This window comes from Trachemys scripta, chromosome 5 (genome assembly GCF_013100865.1).
Source record: "Trachemys scripta elegans isolate TJP31775 chromosome 5, CAS_Tse_1.0, whole genome shotgun sequence".
Lineage (NCBI taxonomy): Eukaryota > Metazoa > Chordata > Testudines > Emydidae > Trachemys > Trachemys scripta.
Window position 1 is genome coordinate 102,405,367 of NC_048302.1, and position 19,195 is coordinate 102,424,561.

Below are 19,195 nucleotides of genomic sequence, written 5' to 3' on the forward strand. Positions count from 1 at the left end.
CTGGGCAAGGGAAACAAGCACAGACTGGTGGGATCGCATAGTGTTGCAGGTGTGGGATGATTTCCAGTGGCTGCGGAACTTTCGCATGCGTAAGGGCACTTTTATGGAACTTTGTGACTTGCTGTCCCCTGCCCTGAAACGCCAGAATACCAAGATGAGAGCAGCCCTCATAGTTGAGAAGCGCGTGGCGATAGCCCTGTGGAAGCTTGCAACGCCAGACAGCTACCGGTCAGTCGGGAATCAATTTGGAGTGGGCAAATCTACTGTGGGGGCTGCTGTGATGCAAGTAGCCAAAGCAATCACTCAGGTGCTGCTACGAAAGGTAGTGACTCTGGGAAATGTGCAGGCCATAGTGGATGGCTTTGCTGCAATGGGATTCCCTAACTGTGGTGGGGCGATAGATGGAACCCATATCCCTATCTTGGCACCGGAGCACCAGGGTACCCAGTACATAAACCGCAAGGGGTACTTTTCAATGGTGCTGCAAGCACTTGTGGATCACAAGGGATGTTTCACCAACATCAACGTGGGCTGGCCGGGAAGGGTTCATGACGCTCGCGTCTTCAGGAACACTACTCTGTTTAAAGGGCTGCAGCAAGGGACTTACTTTCCGGACCAGAAAATAACCGTTGGGGATGTTGAAATGCCAATAATTATTCTTGGGGACCCAGCCTACCCCTTAATGCCATGGCTCATGAAGCCATACACAGGCAGCCTGGACAGGAGTCAGGAGCTGTTCAATTACAGGCTGAACAAGTGCAGAATGGTGGTAGAATGTGCATTTGGCTGTTTAAAAGGTCGCTGGCGATCATTATTGACTCGCTCAGACCTCAGCCAAACCAATCTCCCCATTGTTATTTCTGCTTGCTGCGTGCTACACAATCTCTGTGAAAGTAAGGGGGAGACCTTTATGGCGGGGTGGGAGGCTGAGGCAAATTGCCTGGCTGCTGATTACGCGCAGCCAGACACCAGGGCGATTAGAAGAGCACACCAGGAAGCGCTGTGCATCAGAGAAGCTTTGAAAACCAGTTTCATGACTGGCCAGGCTACGGTGTGAAATATCTGTTTGTTTCTCCTTCATGAAAACCCGCCCCCTTTATTGACTCATTCTCTGTAAGGAACCCACCCTCCCCCTTCCCCCAGCTTGCTTTCAAACCAAATAAAGTCACTATCATTTAAAAATCATTTATTCTTTATTAATAGATTATAAAAAGAGGGAAGGAACCCGGGTGGGGTTTGGGAGGAGGATCAGTGGGAAGGAAAAGGCCACTAAAAAAAGGTTAAAAAAATGACAGCCTTTTGCTTGGGCTGTCCACTGGGGTGGAATGGGAAGGTGTACGGAGCCTACCCCCCCCCCCCACCGCGTTCTTACACGTCTGGGTGAGGAGGATATGGAACATGGGGAGGGGGAGGGGGGTAATACAGGGGCTGTAGTGGCACTCTGTTTTCCTGCAGCCGTTCCTGAAGCTCCACCAGACGCCGGAGCATGTCTGTTTGCTCACACAGCAGCCCCAGCGTTGCATCCTGCCTCCTCTGATCTTCCTGCCGCCACCTCTCATCTCGAGCGTCTCTCCTCTCCTCACGTTGGTCCCTCCTGTCCTCACGTTGGTCCCTCCTGTCCTCACATACACTGGCTTCTTTCCTATACTTTGAAACTGTGTCCTTCCACTCATTCAGATGAGCTCTGTCACTGCGGGTGGATTCCATGATTTCTGCAAACATCTCGTCTCGCGTCTTCTTTTTCCGATGCCTTATCTGTGATAGCCTTCGGGACGGAGGAGGGAGGCTTGAAGAATTTGCAGGTGCTGTAGGGGGGGAAAAAGAGAGAATTTTTTAAAAAGATACATTTTGCAGAACAATGCTTATACTCTTTCACGGTGACCAACACTATTCACATTACATAGCACATGTGATTTCTGTGCAAGGTCGCATTTTGCCTCTTAATACTGAGTGCCTGTGGCTTTGCTGCTAGAGATCACAGGTCTGGGCAACAGAATTCGGCTTGCATGCGGCCATGGTAAGCCATTGCCTTTCGGCTTCTGCGCCCTCCTTTCCCACATACCAAGCAAAGCCCGTTGAGTGCTGCGGTTTTCCTGTTAACATTCAGCAGCAGCAGAAAACAAACTAACCACCCCCCATCCAATTCTCTGGATGATCGCTTTATCCCTCCCCCCCACCGCGTGGCTGGTATCAGGGAAGATCCCTGCAGGAACCAAACTAACCCTCCCACCCCCGCCTCCCGCCATGAATTCTCTGGGATGATCGCTGTACCCCTCCCCCCACCGCGTGGCTGGTAACAGGGAAGATCCCTGCTAGCCAAATGCGAAAAGCTCAGGGCCAATTTCCCCCACTGCACTTGGCTAACTGCAGGGAAGGATTTCTTTTCAGCCACAGGCAAACAGCCCAGTAGGAACGGCCACCTCTGTCCCCTTAATTAAGTTCCTGTATTTCAACCAGGTTACCATGAGCGATATCACTCTCCTGAGGATTACACAGCAAGATAAAGAACGGATGTTGCTTGAATGCCAGCAAACACCGGGACCATACACTGCCAGGCTTTGTCAGGCAATGATACCAGATTACTTGCTGCAAGCATGGCATGGTCAAGTGTCCTACCATGGAGGACGGAATAAGGCTGCACTGCCCAGAAACCTTGTGGCAAGGCTTTTGGGGTGCCTCCAGGAGAGCTTCATGGAGATGTCCCTGGAGGATTTCCGCTCCATCCCCAGACACGTTAACAGACTTTTCCAGTAGCTGAACTGGCCGTGAATGCATCCCAAGTCCTCAGGTCAAAGTAATCATTAAAAAACACTTGCTTTTAAAATGAGTTTTATATTTTAAAAGGTAAACTCACCTGAGGTCCCTTCCATGGGGTCATGGTCTTGGATACTGACTTGGGAGGGTTGGGAGGGTACTTCAGTCAGGCTGAGAAAAAGATCCTGGCTGTTGGGGAGAACGGAGTGCTGGGTGCTCTCTGCAAGCTCGTCCTCCTCCTCTTCCTCCTCCTCTTCCCCATCTGCAGAATCCTCAGGTGTAGCTGATGAGACTATCCCCGACCCGGAATCCACGGTCACAGGTGGGGTAGTGGTGGCGGCCCCCCCTAGAATTGCATGCAGCTCGGCGTAGAAGCGGCATGTCCGCGGCTCTGACCCGGAGCGACCGTTTGCCTCCTTTGTTTTTTGATAGGCTTGTCTGAGCTCCTTGACTTTCACGCGGCACTGATCTGAGTCCCTATTGTGACCTCTCTCCATCATGCCCTTGGAGATTTTTTCAAAAGTTTTGGCATTTCGTCTTTTAGAACAAAGTTCTGCTAGCACTGAATCCTCTCCCTATATAGTGATCAGATCCAGTACCTCCCGTACGGTCCATGCTGGTGCTCTTTTTCGATTATCGGACTGCATGGTTACCTGTGCTGATGAGCTATCTGTGGTCACCTGTGCTCTCCACGCTGGGCAAACAGGAAATGAAATTCAAATATTCCCGGGGCTTTTCCTGTCTACCTGGCCAGTGCATCCGAGTTCAGATTGCTGTCCAGAGAGGTCACAATGGTGCACTGTGGGATAGCTCCCGGAGGCCAATACCATCGAATTGCAGCCACACTAACCCTAATTCGAAATGCTAAAATCGATTTTGGCGCTACTCCGCTCGTAGGGGTGGAGTACAGAAATCGATTTAAAGAGCCCTTTATTTCGAATTAAATGGCGTCGTTGTGTGGACGGGTGCAGGGTTAATTCGAATTAAGGCTGCTAAATCCGAATTAAAGTCATAGTGTAGACCAGGCCTCAGTGTTCCCCTAACCTGTGCTCTGTTTCATAGGGACATGGGAAACACAGAATAGCTGTAGTGTAGTGCATTCTGGCTGCATCCTTGAGCCGTCTTTGGGGGATAGGAGTAAGGCTGATGCAGGATATTTCACACCATCTGGCAGGGAGTATTCTAAGGGAGCCATTTCTTCCCATTTTAAAGCTCCCCCGCCTCTTTATAGTGTGTAGGCTTGCCTGCAGAGCATAGGGACCTTAGTGTCATTTAGGGTATGTCTACACTGCCTGCCAGATTAGCGGGCAGCGATCGATCCAGCGGGGATCAATTTATCTAGTCTAGACGAGATAAATTGACCCCCGAGCCCTCTCCCATTGACTCCTGTACTCCAGTGCCGCAAGAGGCGCAGGCAGAGTTGATGGGGGAGTGGCAGCATTTGACTCACCGTGGTGAAGACACCACAGTAAGTCAATCTGAGTCGATCTAAGTACGTCAGTACGTTATTCACGTAGCTGAAGTTGCGTAACTTAGATCGATCCCCCACCCTAGTGTAGACCAGGGCTCAGACTTGATCCACCCTGCACATTTACATCAGAATAGCTGCATCTCTCAGGGTTGTGAAAAATCCACCCATCTGATAGACGTAGTTATACTGACCCACCTCCGGCCTGGACAGCACTAGGTGAATGGAAGACTTCTTATGTTGACCTAGTTACTACCTCTAGGGGAGGTGAATTAACTACAACAATGAGAGAACCCGTCCATTCACTGTAGTGAGTGTATACACTGAAGCACTGTGGCTTTGCAGCTGTGGCATTTTAAATGTAGACATAGCCTGAGAATCAGGTCCAAACAGTTTAATACTGAAACACCAAAAACTTTAGATCCATTTAAAAACCTTGCTGTCAAAAAAGAAAATGTTCACTTTTTGCTGTACAAGAACCAACTGTGCTTTTTATTTTTTCTTTAGTACTCTGGGGGCTTAAGAATTGACCTGTAGCACTCAGAAAATAAATGGCTATCCTGTGATTGCTTGCTAGGAATTGAAAGAGTGATGCTTTCAAGGAGAAGCTACAATTTCTGAGTTACCTCCTTCCTCCAAATAATTAAATAAAAGAAAAAACAAACTATGGTTAGAAGCTGTGACACAAACTGACAAAAGCCTTAAAAGTGAAAATCCATTCTTAACACTCACACTGCTGGAAAGGAAAAAAAGACAAATCTGTGCAGTGATCATCTTGAATTTCTTGTCTTTAGTAAAAGTCACAAGAAACAGACAGAAGCTAGAAAACCATTCTTATACGGAAGGTAATACATGTATTTTTTTTTTAAACCTGAGCCAAAGTTGCAATCTATTGGGTAAAGAAGCATATACACACACACGCACACACACGTCTATATCTTTTTTCTTTAAATATATGTTTCGTACATTTCCCAAAAGAATTCAGTGTTCTTTTCTGATATTCTATTATGAGTTGAGGGTTGTTTCACACCACCAGAGTTGCTTGCAATGGTAAATAAGCTCTGATTTGAAACAGACCTACTAACAACAAGCATAAAATGGCTAAGACTATAGAAGGTTCATGGTAGCATTCTCAGTAATCAAGTCTGCAAAATAGTTTCAATTGGAACTCCAATTTTCATATGCTCATAATGTTCTCAAACATTGATTTGGGAGTCTGAATTTTGTCCATACTTGTTATTTTTTTTAGATTTTTTTTAAAGAATGTTTTGGCAAAGTTCCTTAAACTGTTTTTGAGTTGGAGTTGGTGGGGAGGAAAATACTTATTTTAATTTTTTAAAAATCCAACCAAACAAATCACTGGTAAAAGCTTGGTCCCTTTAAAGCCAAGGAGAACTTTGTTATTGGCATCCCTGATTTTTAGACAGAGATACTGCAAAAATGGCTGGAGTGGCATACATATCAGTATTGCTGTAATCTGGCCCTTCATTATTTTAAACACCAATGAGGATGGTCCACTTTAGTTAACAATCAATAACAAGCAAATAATATAGGAGTGCCAGCTTCTAACACTTTCCTTAGGCTACGTCTACATTAGCAACTAAACATGTGTCTGTGCACATTCTTGTGCCATAAGGCTTCTATTTTTCACACCTAAACCCCAGAAGTATGTGTCTGAAGACGAGTAGAGCTGAGCAAGCTAACACACTGGAGGGATCTGGATAAATACGTCTTAGGTTATGGCATGGCCCCATGCCTGTGCCAATTTGAAGTGTGGACATACCTGATCTATAAATGTTCCTTTCCCCTCATTTACATTGGTAATAGCTGTGCTGACCACATCAGAACAACTTTCTACTGCACTCTTTATGCATCAATACAGGTGAACCTGAATCCTGTTCCAAAGCAGCTACCTGGCCCAATTGATCACACCACGGTGCTATACACACCACGGTATACAGTATACGGAGGTATACTGTCCTCCAGAACTTTGCCTGCATCAGAAAATTTCCTGGATGCTGGAGCAGGCTAGGATTGAGTGGACATCAGCACAGTGCCAGGAACACACAATACAGGAGGACAAAATGCTCCAAGAGTTACTCTGAGAGAGCTTTTTGTAACTGTCCTTTCTACAAGGAGCTTGACCAGTTGCTGTCAAGGACTCCCAGCACAGAGCCTTGAACTGGCTCAGAAGCCCCTCCTTAACCCTACCAGCTTTGTTTTCCAATGGGATGCTGATGAGATCCAGGGCAAGGAGGCAAAAGTGATGGTAGGAGATTCCCAGAGGACAAAGACAGGACCAGCTCTAGGCACCAGCAAAGCAAGCACGTTCTTGGGGTGGCATGTTTCCAGGGGCGGCATTCCAGCCATCCTCTTCCCAGGAGTTGAGGCTTTCAGGTAGTGAAAGGAAGCCCGTGTGCTTACTCGAGATTCATGGGGTTTACTGTACAATTGCCCGCTAGAAAAGAGAAGCTGGGCACATGGAAAGCTAGAAGGAGCTCAGGTGCTGGGAATGGAGCCTGGGGCTGGACCAGACAAATGTCTGCAGGATCTAGTTCTCTTTAAGATCTTGCCATCATTACTAATGGGACTGACCCCACTGGCTCCAGTGGAACAATTTGTGGGATAAGGATTATTCAGGCTAGGAAGGGTTTGCAGGGCCACTCTCAAAATCCCAATAGAGCTGAAATCAAGAACCTTTCCGAGCTCAGACCTCACTGTTTCCAATCAGGTTTGCCTCTCTGGGCTCGAATCCATGTAGGGTTTAAACAGAAATTGGTACCGTTTCCAAGCTAACTAGTTTGCATCAAACTCAGAAGCCCTCAGTCCTGAATTTTGGAGGTGTGCAAGGGGCCAGCACATCTGGAAAGAGGAGAGCACATAGGGGCTAGCACAGACATGTCAGCCAATGCAGGGTCCCTTCACTGGGATACCTTGTAACCGCAATGGTTTATAATGTAAGAATGCAGTAAGGCACTTGATGGGAAAGATCAAATAGCTTGTTTATGGATCTCCAGAGTGAAGTTCAGCGTGACAGCTAGATCCCACGTGCATCGACCCTATCCTCTAAGCAAACATGGCCTGGAACTTGTCAAGGCTAACACAGAGTTCAGGATATTTCACACTCTTGTGTCTGGTTGGAGAGAAAGATTCCAGACCGGGCACTCCTAGGGAAACCTAGGGGGACCTGTCCGTACAAATAGGCAGAGTACACAGAGGGTCAGGCTGATGCAGCCAGCCCCATTTCTGCCCCACCATCACCGCTGGATCCCAATTCCCCCAATCGTTCTGTATGGCTGCAGCAGGCTGCCCTAGCCAAAGGCACCTGATCTGACAGAGCAGTGTCAAAAGAAGACATGACTCTAAAGAAACAATGACTGGTCAGAGGGACAGGGCATAAGGACACTTTTCCAAGAAAAGCAATTTCCTCTCTCCCTGTGTCTCTGTATTTCTTCAGCACCCCGATGTTTCCACCCGGGTGGCTTTGGGGGGAAGCAAAGACTCACATGAACGTAACTGTCAGACTCAAACACACTCCTAAACAAGGCGACACCAGGCCACCATCCTGGGCTAATTCCGCGCTACTCTGGAAACGATGAGGTGAGTCAAGGCCAGGCTAACTCCCCCTGCATGTTCTTTGCTTGTCTGAGAACCAAGTACTTTCCCGATGGCGCTGGCTTGCAATCACGGACCCATGTGTGTTCCCACCTGAACACAGCCACTCAGCCAAGCAGCGGCCTGGAGAGACAGGCAGGTGCTGCCCGTGTCACAGGAAAGACGCGAGGCGTCGGGTTGCCTGACAATTGGCTTTCTCTCCCTCTCCTGTGCAGGCACATCCACACGAATACAAGATCTGCCAGGGGCACTTGCTTTGCAGGGCTGCTTGGAAAGGCACAGGGCTGGAGCCTACACCCCATTCTCCCCCCACCCCCCGCAGTCAATTGGAGTTTTGCCTCAGGAAGGGTTGGAGAGTGAGGACTCCACCATCCTATTTCCAGCCTTGCTCCTTCCCTGAGCTCATGATGGGTGGTGATACCCGCACAACACGAGCCCTGGGAGAGTTCTCCCATGGCAGGGTGTAGCTGACAGTGGGGGGCCACAACAGATGTATAGATCCTGTCCAGACATTCTTATAAACTCCTGGGGAAGGAATCTACGGTGGATTGGTGGGGATCTGGATCCGGATCAGTTCAATACCAGGACAGGGTCCTTGCTGACAATGTTCCTCTAGAGCTGGCACCTTTCTGCTCATGGAGGGGAACCAAGCTCAGGAATGAGCCTGTGGTTCCGCTCAGCGCATCAGCATCCACTGGGCTGTTGCACTTCGCAGCCACATCTTCATTGCGGGTGCTAGATCAGGAGAGAGAGGAAAAGGACCCCACTAATGCAGGGTTTTGTACTCCCCTGTCCATCCAGCAGGGCAGAGTCTAGGGAAGGCAGGTTGTGTAGTTGGATGTGGTCTACGGGAGTTTTAAGAGCAGGTCACTTGGTCCTGCAAACAATCACCCTGTTAACGGCTATGGAAGCGGTGTGCGAAGCAACTGCAGCTCACCCAGTGGGGATGTCACCGTGTGGAAGAGCTGATTGGATGTCAAAGGAGAGAAAACTCAGTCTCAGTATGGGGCAGGCTGCTGTTTATACCTGTTGGGACTCCCCCAGCCAGTGCTCAGGAGCCCAATCTGATAGTGTCATGCAGGGATCGGCGAGGATCTGTGCTGACTTCTCTCTCATGAGAGCAGGATTGGGGCCTCAGGTGGCAGAGAGAGTCCCGGACCTGTGTCACTCTTGCTAGGTGTAACTGAGAAACACCTTTGGGGGCAGCTCCTCAGATGGTGGGAATGGTCAGAGCTGAAGTCAATGTCAATTCACACGAGCTGAGGATCGGCCACTGCTTTCCTTTGGTCTTTTTGCAGAGTGATCAGAGCTGCAAAAGGGGGAGGGGATACCCAAACCCAAGCACCTTAAAGTGCAGCCCTGCTAGCAAAAGAGCTGATTATTGTCTAGCTGCAGTAAAACAATAAACAAACAAACAAAAAAACATCCCCAGCATTAAGTGTAATTCACAGCTGCTTGGATGCAAACCCTGCTAGCGTTGGGGAAGAGAAGAGAGAGATTTAGGAGCTGAACTGTCCAGGTGAGGTTTTTTCATGGCTCTGGGACAGACTGAGTGGCGCCACGGACCCTGTTGTCCTAACCCCCCCACCTTCCCTTTTGATTTGTAGGATATTTTCCAACCCTAGACATGTGAGGCATTCGCTACAGGAGCAGGTCACTGGAAGGATGGTGATGATGGGAAAGCGGGAACTGGGGGGTCGGGGACATTCCTTCCAATTAAGGTGAAAGGGAAAGACACCAGGAGCCTTTTACCGAAAGGAGGGAGAAGCGGGGGAAAGAAACACTCGTGGCTTTTAGACTTTAAGGAGTGAAACTCTCTGATCTCTCTTCAAGTCTGGGTGGGAAGTGAAGTTGGAGAGGCATGCGCTGAAAGAAGAGCAAATGCAAAAGAGATTCTCCTTTAATAAGACAAGTTGCCCCCAATAAACCAAGTAATGAATACAAGCCCTATCTTTCTTTTGAATCTAAGAGATGCCCTTGGGGAGGTTAAAGAACCATCATCAGCCATTGCTGAGCAGAGTGGAAAACAACGCAAATCAGGTGCTGTGCAAACATGTGTTAAAGACAAAAAAAAAATGGGGGGAAGAGGGGAGCACATTTTCTTTTTGCTTGGGGCGGCAAAAAACCTTGAGCCGGCCCTGGACAAAGAGCATGTGATTCTGTACCTCTGTGTGGAGGAACCAGGTGAGGGAGCTCTGCCAACAAACCCAAGGAGGAAGCTACGCTGCAGCGCCAACCAGAACCTGAGGCTAGTAAGTTACAGTGGACTCCCCACCAGTATCCCATCTTGCTCTCATGCTAAATTCCTGATTTTAAGATTGATTGGAGTACTGTGCACTGACTTTTCCTCCCTGGATAACATTCCATGCATTGCTATGTCTCTGGGAGTTTGAACTGCAGTGCTGAAGTCACGGCATTTTCATGTATCATCCCCTTACCAAATCCATTCAAATTTCCTACTTCCATCCAGCTCCAACTCCGATTCACCCTGAAATGGTTCCTAAGCAAGACAAAGTTATAAATCAACTATTTGATTTCTGATAAATCACTGTTGTGCATAAGGCTAAAGCTATGTCTTTGAAACAAATTATTTATGAAAAAACATTATGCCCCAGCGTCTGTGCATTTCTTGGCCAGCAGTCAAGCAGTGATGCTTCCAGCACCACATAGATTTAGGGATGGAGTGGGTTAGAAAGTTTCCTGTTGGGTTGGGATGGTTGTAAAAAACGTGTACAGTTGGTTGTCTAATCTTAGTAAGAGCTGTCTGTTGTCCCATGGAAGATTTCACAGTTTCAGTGCTTCTCACACTCCCTATTCCCAATCTTCCTGTCCTCTTACAAACAAGAGCTGCACAGAATGGGGGTGAATGTTGCAGGTGGAGTGGGGTGAGTAAGTGTGGAATGGGGAAGGGAACACAACAGAGTCGTAGACCATTTTGGTTGTGTGAGAAAAAGTTAATCACAGCAGTCCTTTCTCCCTTGGAAGATTACAAAATTATTTCTGACCCTGGTATCTGGCCGCTCCCTGTACTGAGCCATGTTGCACATTCTGGGGGGAATGGGCATGGGGAAGATCCAGTGTGGTGGTTCAATAAACACAGTGCAGTGTCCCTTTACAATGGACAGATGAGGGCTTGTGGTGCCAATCTGAAACTTCAGGGAACAAAATAAAGCTGCAGCGTCTTTCTTTTTCTGTCCATTTCACTGGTGTTAAGCAGGCACAGGGCAAGATTTTCTGGTAATACCAGGGGTCAGGTTGGGTGGGCGGTGTTCATGATTCACGTATCCCTTTTCACAGAAGCTCTGTATACTAGCTGACAGTGTAGTCAATTTCCAGTCAAATTGCTTCCCAGTCCTGTAAGCATATTTCAGCAAATTTCAGGTGTAATAGAAACTCCCACTGGGACTTGAGGTTGAGTGGCAGTGCAAAGCTGTTTTGTCCACCTTCATAGCTGATCAAACCCCTCTGTTCAGCAGTATGTAGAAGGGTGACCATCAGCAATCTATGCCAGAGAGATGTTTCTGCTAGACCTCCTACACAGGATTGGAAAGCCACTTTTCTTTTCCGTTTTTGTACCTTGAAAATTGCATTTTGAATTTTTAAAAATATCAATTATTGTATCTTACTATTAGTAGCCCCTGCTTCTTCTTCATGGGCTGCAAAAGTTGTCTGAGAACCAAAGATAAACAGTCACATTCCTGGAATGCTGACAAGTGTCAAAATTGTGGCCATCTTCAGCAAAGTTATGTTTCTTCCACAGGAAAAAATATATAATGCTACTCTTCCCTTTGAACTGACAGGACCTTCAGCTCCCAAGAGGGAAACCATTCTGCCAGGAGGGGTGCAGCAACACACCAGAGACATCAGGGGCAGATGGAGAAGGATCCAGGTCTAGCTGCTCACAGGGATGGACAGGAGAAACTCAGAGCAGTTTGAATTTCTCAGGACATGGAAGCAGTGGTCTCTTCATCAGAAAGAGATATCGATCCAGTTCCAGGAGCAGCAGGCACATCATAGTGATCAGTAGCATTCCCCAAAGGAGAGGCTTACTGAACCATAATCATTTTCAACCATAGTAGGGATTAGGGCTGTATAAAGTGTGTGAAGTGGGGTTAGTATGGGTGACAATGAACAGTTTAACAAAACCCTCGCAAAGCTATGTGGCACATACTTGTGGGGCTGATGTATCTTCATGTGCATTTCCAGCAGCTGTACAGGCAGGTGTCATCTGCTGCATCCCTACAGTGCCAGGATGTATGCAGATATGGCTTCCCTTATTTCCCTTGCCCTCTGGGAACCAGGACCAGGTGCACATGGTTGGGATCTGGTTGCCAGTTCAAAGTTTGTAAAACAGAGTTGCCCTGAGCCAATTTGGGACGGAAGCTCTCCCCATTACACACAGAAATGCTATGAAGTGCACAGCAGGTGACAACTGTACAAACAGTGTTTGGCACACTGACATCCAGATGAGTGTGTAGGTAGCAACAGTGAGATTGCCAAATGCCCACTCCATGACCATTCTGCAGTTACAGAGCTTGTAATTTAATTTCCTTTTTTGAGGATCAGTGTTGTCTGGGTAAAGTTTCATGAGCCAAACTGGGAGCAGCTAGGTGAGGTCCCCCAAAATACCAGTTGTTACAGACCACTATATAGGAACAATATCATTTTCTGTTGCCTTCAAGTACAATCTTGATCTCCTCGGCACACTACCATCATGAACCTTTCCAGTGTTTCCCACATTTGTATTCATGAATCTACCTCTGTGGTCCACCAAGCCTTTCAGAACAAAGGATTAGTAACATTTTTGGTTCACATACTCACTTGCCCCTTTTGGTGGGCAAAATATTGGTATGTAGGAACCAGTGATGGCCCACACAGTTTGGCAACTGCATCCTCTCAAATCTAGCTATTATTTCTGGAACTTTTCCTATGGGTAGATCAGTGTTAATTGCCTCACAAACCTGCATGACCATGATGCTGACAGTAGCCTTTCTAACCCCACAGTGGTGTGCAATGCACCGATAGCTGTCTGGTGTACCTAGCTTCCATAGAGCAATAGCCATCCACTTATGAACTGGTCGGGCTTCCCTGAATTGAATGTTCTGGCACTAGAGGTTTGGTATAAACTCCTCATGCAACTCCATGAAGGTTGGTTGCCTCATTTGAAAGTTCTGAAGCCATGGGTGGTCATTCCAGGTTTCCAAAACATTGTGATCCCACCAAACCATGCTGGTTCTCCTGTACCAGAAGCAATAGTCCACCCAGGGACATACCATGTCAATACTGACATTCACCATCTCTGTATCATGTGAGCTGAATGAATTGTTATTGACTCTCTAGGTCAGATATCTTTGATGTGTTAAAGTTCTGCCCAAATTCCATCCAGCATCTCACTGATCACCTACTCAACTGAATAAACATTTGTCCTGCAATAAAGAGCAGGAGCAGAACCAGTTCATCATGCCATCACTCCATGTGTTCCATCCACTTTTGCAGGGAATAACAGTGAGGGTCAACATGAGAAGGAACTGCCATCAGCAAATGTATGGTGGACAGTACCAACAACTTGCAGTGAAGTCGTTCCTAGGCTGTCTCCCTGTCCATAGAAAACCCTGGGATACCACCCTGAAGCACTAACATCTTATAACAACAGAAGCAATGTGGATGTGGGTGCACACCTGTACACAGCATTATACCTGTGTCCAGCACACCATAATGTGGACACTCAGTGCAGGAATGGGAAGCTGTGCATGTTCTAGTACTCAGGTCTGTACACCTGCATAGACATAGCCTTATTTGGATGTTAGCCTAAAACTCGGAGGTACATCTGTGTAATCCCATTGGCTCTCTGTCCTATAACTCCCATAGGAGCATTTGATTCCCTGTGCATTTCTAATAATGTTGTCATGATGACCACAGTCTTGCTGCCATTGGAGTAAATAACTCCTATTCATTCTTTGCCTGATTTATCATTATCCTGCACCTTATACAGACATTTACAACTGTGCAAAGTGGGTTTCAAATACTAACATTCCGCAGAGCAATGATGAATCAGACCGCTTATTGCTAGCAGGATCAGGCCTTGGAGGGGCTGGTGAGAGTAATGTATGAGCCACCGCATGTTTAAGCATTTCATTATATTTTTGCCCTTTGAATTTTTAAAAAAACTCCAAATGTTACCCCATATGAGAAGGATCTCATATCTTTATGTATGTTGATGAACATTACTTAAGATTTGTCAGGAATTTTGTTAGCCTGTACATAATTACCCTGAAGTCTTGCATCTAGGTGACGGTTTCTCCATTACATACAACCTGGCCTTCCAAATTAAGGACAAACTATCCATGTGGATGTGGGTGCACACCTGTACACAGCATTATACCACAGCATAGGAGATGTTCACACATGCAGGGAGAGCAGAATATTGAAACTAGATTGAAAGTCTTACATAAGCATTTTGTCCATTTTCTGCATTTCCTCTGCTATGTGGAAAATGGAGGGGTTACCATTAAATACCTTCTGGTTTTTTTGCTTTTGTTTTTTAATCATAACATAGCATCTGAGATGATAATTTTGAAATAGTAAATTGCACTTCTATAATATTTCCCATCTGGATGTTTCAAAACACTATACAAATAGTAATGAATTTAGCCTTGCAACACTCCTAAGATGTAGGCATCTATTATCACTGCTTTTATAGATGGGGAAATTGAGGCACAGAATCCTTGAGTAACTCTCTCCAGGTCACATAGGGAGTCTATAGATGAGTGAGGAATAGAATTCAGTTTTCTTATGCTTTAGGACAGAAAATGCTTCCTCCCCTGCTGAAAAATAAGAAAGCTTCTTCCAGGAATTAATTGCTTCTTTGGACTTTTTCCCTTTTCACTGGGTTCTCTTCCTTATCTGTTCTGGGCCTCTGTAAGGGCAGTTTCTCTGTGTAAGGAAGAAAATTACAGGAAGAGAATTATAGGGAATATGTTTTTCATATCAGATTCTTACATTCATACCTCAAGGGTTTAAGCAAGCTAGCACCCTGTTCAGTGCTAGCAGGAGTTTGTTCTGCATATGCCAGTGCTGTTGAAGTGACTAAGATTTAATGCATTGGTGCACCTCTTAGAAACTCATGAGACTCAGTGACATCCCTAATCAAATACACAGCCAGCATTTGATGTTAACTTCCAGCCTTCTGAATATGTATTGTGATTATAGCCACGCTGATATTCAATATGAGGGGTTCCCTTGTGCCAGCAGAGCACTGCTAATACTGTAGCTTTGATCAGAAATGTCATCCCGAGTAGGATCTCTTATAACTGATAATAGCTATCTCCTGTGGTATTTATACATGGAGTTCTTATATGAAATACATGATAACAATACAAAATTATCTGCTTAGCAAACAAATTCTCTATGGATCATAAAGGGCATCATATAATTGTAAATGTTTAGAAGAGAAACATTCTTTAAAAAATCAATATAATTAAAGCAGCTTGAAAAGCATCATGTACTGAATATGTTCCTTCAATGAATAACATTACAGGATTATGGGTCAGATCTTGCCAGTGCAGCAGAGATGAGCAAAGCCACTGCCAGGTGTATCCTCTGTCAAAGAAACACTGGTGCCCAGCAGGATTCTGTGCAGCAAGTCACTGCAAGGATGCAGAACAGGCCTCCCTTTGCAGCTCCTCTAATCATACTAGCTTGTTGTCATCAGCACTTGTTGGTGATACTTCTTATGCAGGTTTTGGGGCCGGATTCAACTTTTTTTCACTTTCCCCATGCCCCTGGGTGTGAGCTACACACTCTAGCACATTAGTTTTGCATTCAACTGAGGATATTTTTGTTAACCAGGAAGATATGGTGCCTGGATGCTTACATGACAGGAAGAGGCTTTCTATGTCCTCTGTGTTTCGCCTTCTTTTCTCCCCACCTCCCCAACATTCCACTGACCCATTAACCCAAAACATTCAGAACACAATTTTTATATCAGTAAAGGAGGTAATTAACATGCTTAATTGTAGAGTGTGGGAAAAGATTCAGTTTACCCAGAGGAGGCTGTGTGCACCAAGGATGAAGAGGAATTTCTTATCCTCCCTTCTCCTTACCCCTTGTACAAATTTAAAACTAGGAAAGAAATGACTTGGATTAAGTTTAAAGCTGGAAAATTTAGGTTAATTACAAATAAAAAAATCCCAAATGGTCAGATCTGTAGATTTTTGAATAATATTCCGAGGAAGAGGTGATGAAACATTTAAAACTGGACTGGAAAAGAACAATAGAAAATATAGTGTAAGGAATATTCCCAGATTGTCTGGGGGAACAGACGAGCTGAGGAAGCAGTGCTGGGGGAGCCCTGAAAGTACCAATACCGTGGCACAGTGACATTGACACCCTCTGTGCTGCTGGCTCAGAATTCCTGATCAAATGGCACAGACCATTTTGTTAAATAAGCCGGCAAGAGAAATGTTTCCTCCTCCTTCCCCAAAAATGCATAGGAAGGAGTACTGTGGAAAGGGATCTGGGGGTCATAGTGGATCACAAGCTAAATATGAGTCAACGGTGTAACACTGTTTCAAAAAAGGCACACATCATTCTGGGATATATTAACAGGTGTGTTGTAAGAAAAACATGAGAAGTAATTCTCCTGCTGTACTTAGGGTGACCAGATGTCCCAATTTTATAGGGACAGTTCTGATTTTTGGGTCTTTTTCATATATAGGCTCCTATTACCCTCCACCCCCGATTTTTCACATTTGCTGTCTGGTCACCCTAGCTGTACTCTGCACTGATTATGCTTCAACTGGAGTATTTTGTCTAGTTCTGGATGACACATATTAGGCAAGATGTGGACAAATTTGAGAAAGTCCAGAGAAGAACAACAAAACTGATTAGAGGTCAATAAAACATGACCTATGAGGGAAGATTGAAAAAATTGGGTTGGTTTAGTCTGGAGAAGAGAAGATTGAGAGGGGACATAATAAGTTTTCAGGTACATAAAAGAATGTTACAAGGAGAAGAGAGAAAAATTGTTCTCCTTAACCTCTGAGGACAGGACAAAAAGCAATGGGCTTAAACTGCAGCAAGGGCGGTTTAGACTGGACATTAGGAAAAGCTTCCTGACTGTCAGGGACGTTTAAACTCTGGAATAAATTGCCTAGGAAGGTTGTAAAATCTACATTGTTGGAGATTTTTAAGAGCAGGTTAAACAAACACCTGTCAGAGATGGTCTAGATCAGGGATCAGAAACCTTTGGTACGCAGCCTACCAGGGTAAGCCCCCTGGTGGGCCGGGCCGGTTTGTTTGCCTGCTGCATCTGAAGGTTCGGCCAAATCGCGGCTCACACTGTCCCCGGTTCACCGTCTCAGGCCAATGGGGGCTGCGGAAAGCAGCAGCCAGCACACCCTCGGCCCGCGTCACTTCCCGCAACCCCCATTGGCCTGGAGCGGTGAACTGGGACAAGAGGGAGCTGCAATCGGCCAAACCTGCGGAAGCGACAGGTAAACAAACTGGCCCGGCCTGCCAGGGGGCTTACTCTGGCGGGTCATGTGCCAAAGGTTGCCGATCCCTAGTCTAGATAATACTTAGTCCTGCCATGAGTGCAGGGGACTGGACTAGATGATCTCTTGAGGTCCCTTCCTGTCCTACGATTCTATAATTGTATGAAAATTGCATGTGCCCTAGGCCTAGAATATCCTGTATCAAAGACATATTTTCTATACATAAAATTATCACGATTTTAAAGTCAGTTATCTCGTGTCATCAGAGGACTAGAAATGGAAAATTGCCAGCTTCTCAATGGATTCCAGCACTCACTTCTGACCCAGAAAGGGTGTAAGATTTTGAACTTTAAAATCATGACATTTTTAAGTATAGAAAAGCTACGTAAGTACCTAGTAGACTCATGGTAATCAAGGTGTCTGGGTTTACAGGAGGAGGGATGCAAAACCTTTAAGAATGGTTACAATTCTTTATATTATTCTTAAAATGTGTTTCCTGATATCTATGTGGCATATGAAGAGTATATTATGATGTAGTAGAAGGCTTTTATCAACATGAGCTTGGTACAGCTGCATTACTCAGACATGACAAAGTCATTAATGTATTATGCAGGTTGTTACAAATAAGTGCCAGCATTTTCAGATGGATGCACATATGTGCATCTATATTGTCTATCTAGAACACACACACCAGGATCAAGCCTCATAACAATCAGATCATTTAAGTTCTAAACCTTTGCAATATAGAATCATAGGACTGGAAGGGACCTCGAGAGGTCACCTAGTCCAGTCCCCTGCATTCATGGCAGGACTAAATATTATCTAGACCATCCTTGACAGGTGTTTGTCTAATTTGCTTTTAAAAATCTCCAACGATGGAGTTTCCACAGCTTCCCTAGGCAATTTATTCCAGTGCTTAACCACCCTGACAGTTAGGAAGTTTTCCTAATGTCCAATGTAAAGCAATTTAAGCCCATTGCTTCTTGTCCTAATATTGGTGCAATACAAACAAATTCAAATGATATATTTGTTTTTTCTGATGAGAGCCATTGCATATTTTATTTGCTAGAAAAATATTCTTCATCACCAAGGAGGATGTCTACAGTTTATAAAGAATATGCCTTCTCCCCCAAACAAAATCTTTCCCTACAGTTTAAGTGTTAAATGTTTAAACATTTTCCCCTAATGTTTTACTTACTGTGATCTGAGAATGGAAGTTGGACAAGTACATATAACAGAACTGCTGGAATCCTGCATAATGCACTTTGTCCCAACTAAGTGCAGTCATAATTATGCATTTTATAAAGAAAAATGCCATTGCCAGTTGGTTTTTGTGATGATTATTTCAAATTTTCTTTTCCCAATGATTTATTAAATGTTTATTTTCTTCTTTTAAATATGGAAACAGTGGTCAGTCTATGGAAAGCTGTTGTGTTGACTTTTTAAGGTTATCAAGGTTTTATTGAAATCTAAAACTCACTTTGATAGCTTGTCTACAGCCATCCCCTACAGTGAATTCTTCCTGTCTGAATTTAATGGAAAGGTATTTACATTTGGTGACTAACATTCATATACATGTATTTTAGGGTCTTTTTTATAACCTATTTATGTCTTGAAAAATAAAAAAGATTAAAAGAAAAATATGCTTGGTGAATCCAGTTCCTGGGATTTTTTTAATGTCTACGGGTATCTGAAAGTACAGGTTATTTTGTTAAGCATGTTTTTTTATTATTTTTATTGCTGTACTTGTTTGTTGTGTACTTGAGGCAGAATTTCCCTCTCTAGTCCATATTACTGATCTCTTATCTGCAGTGCAGGGTCTCTTGCATATTGTGTACTGGCTTCATATATGAAATTCTTACAG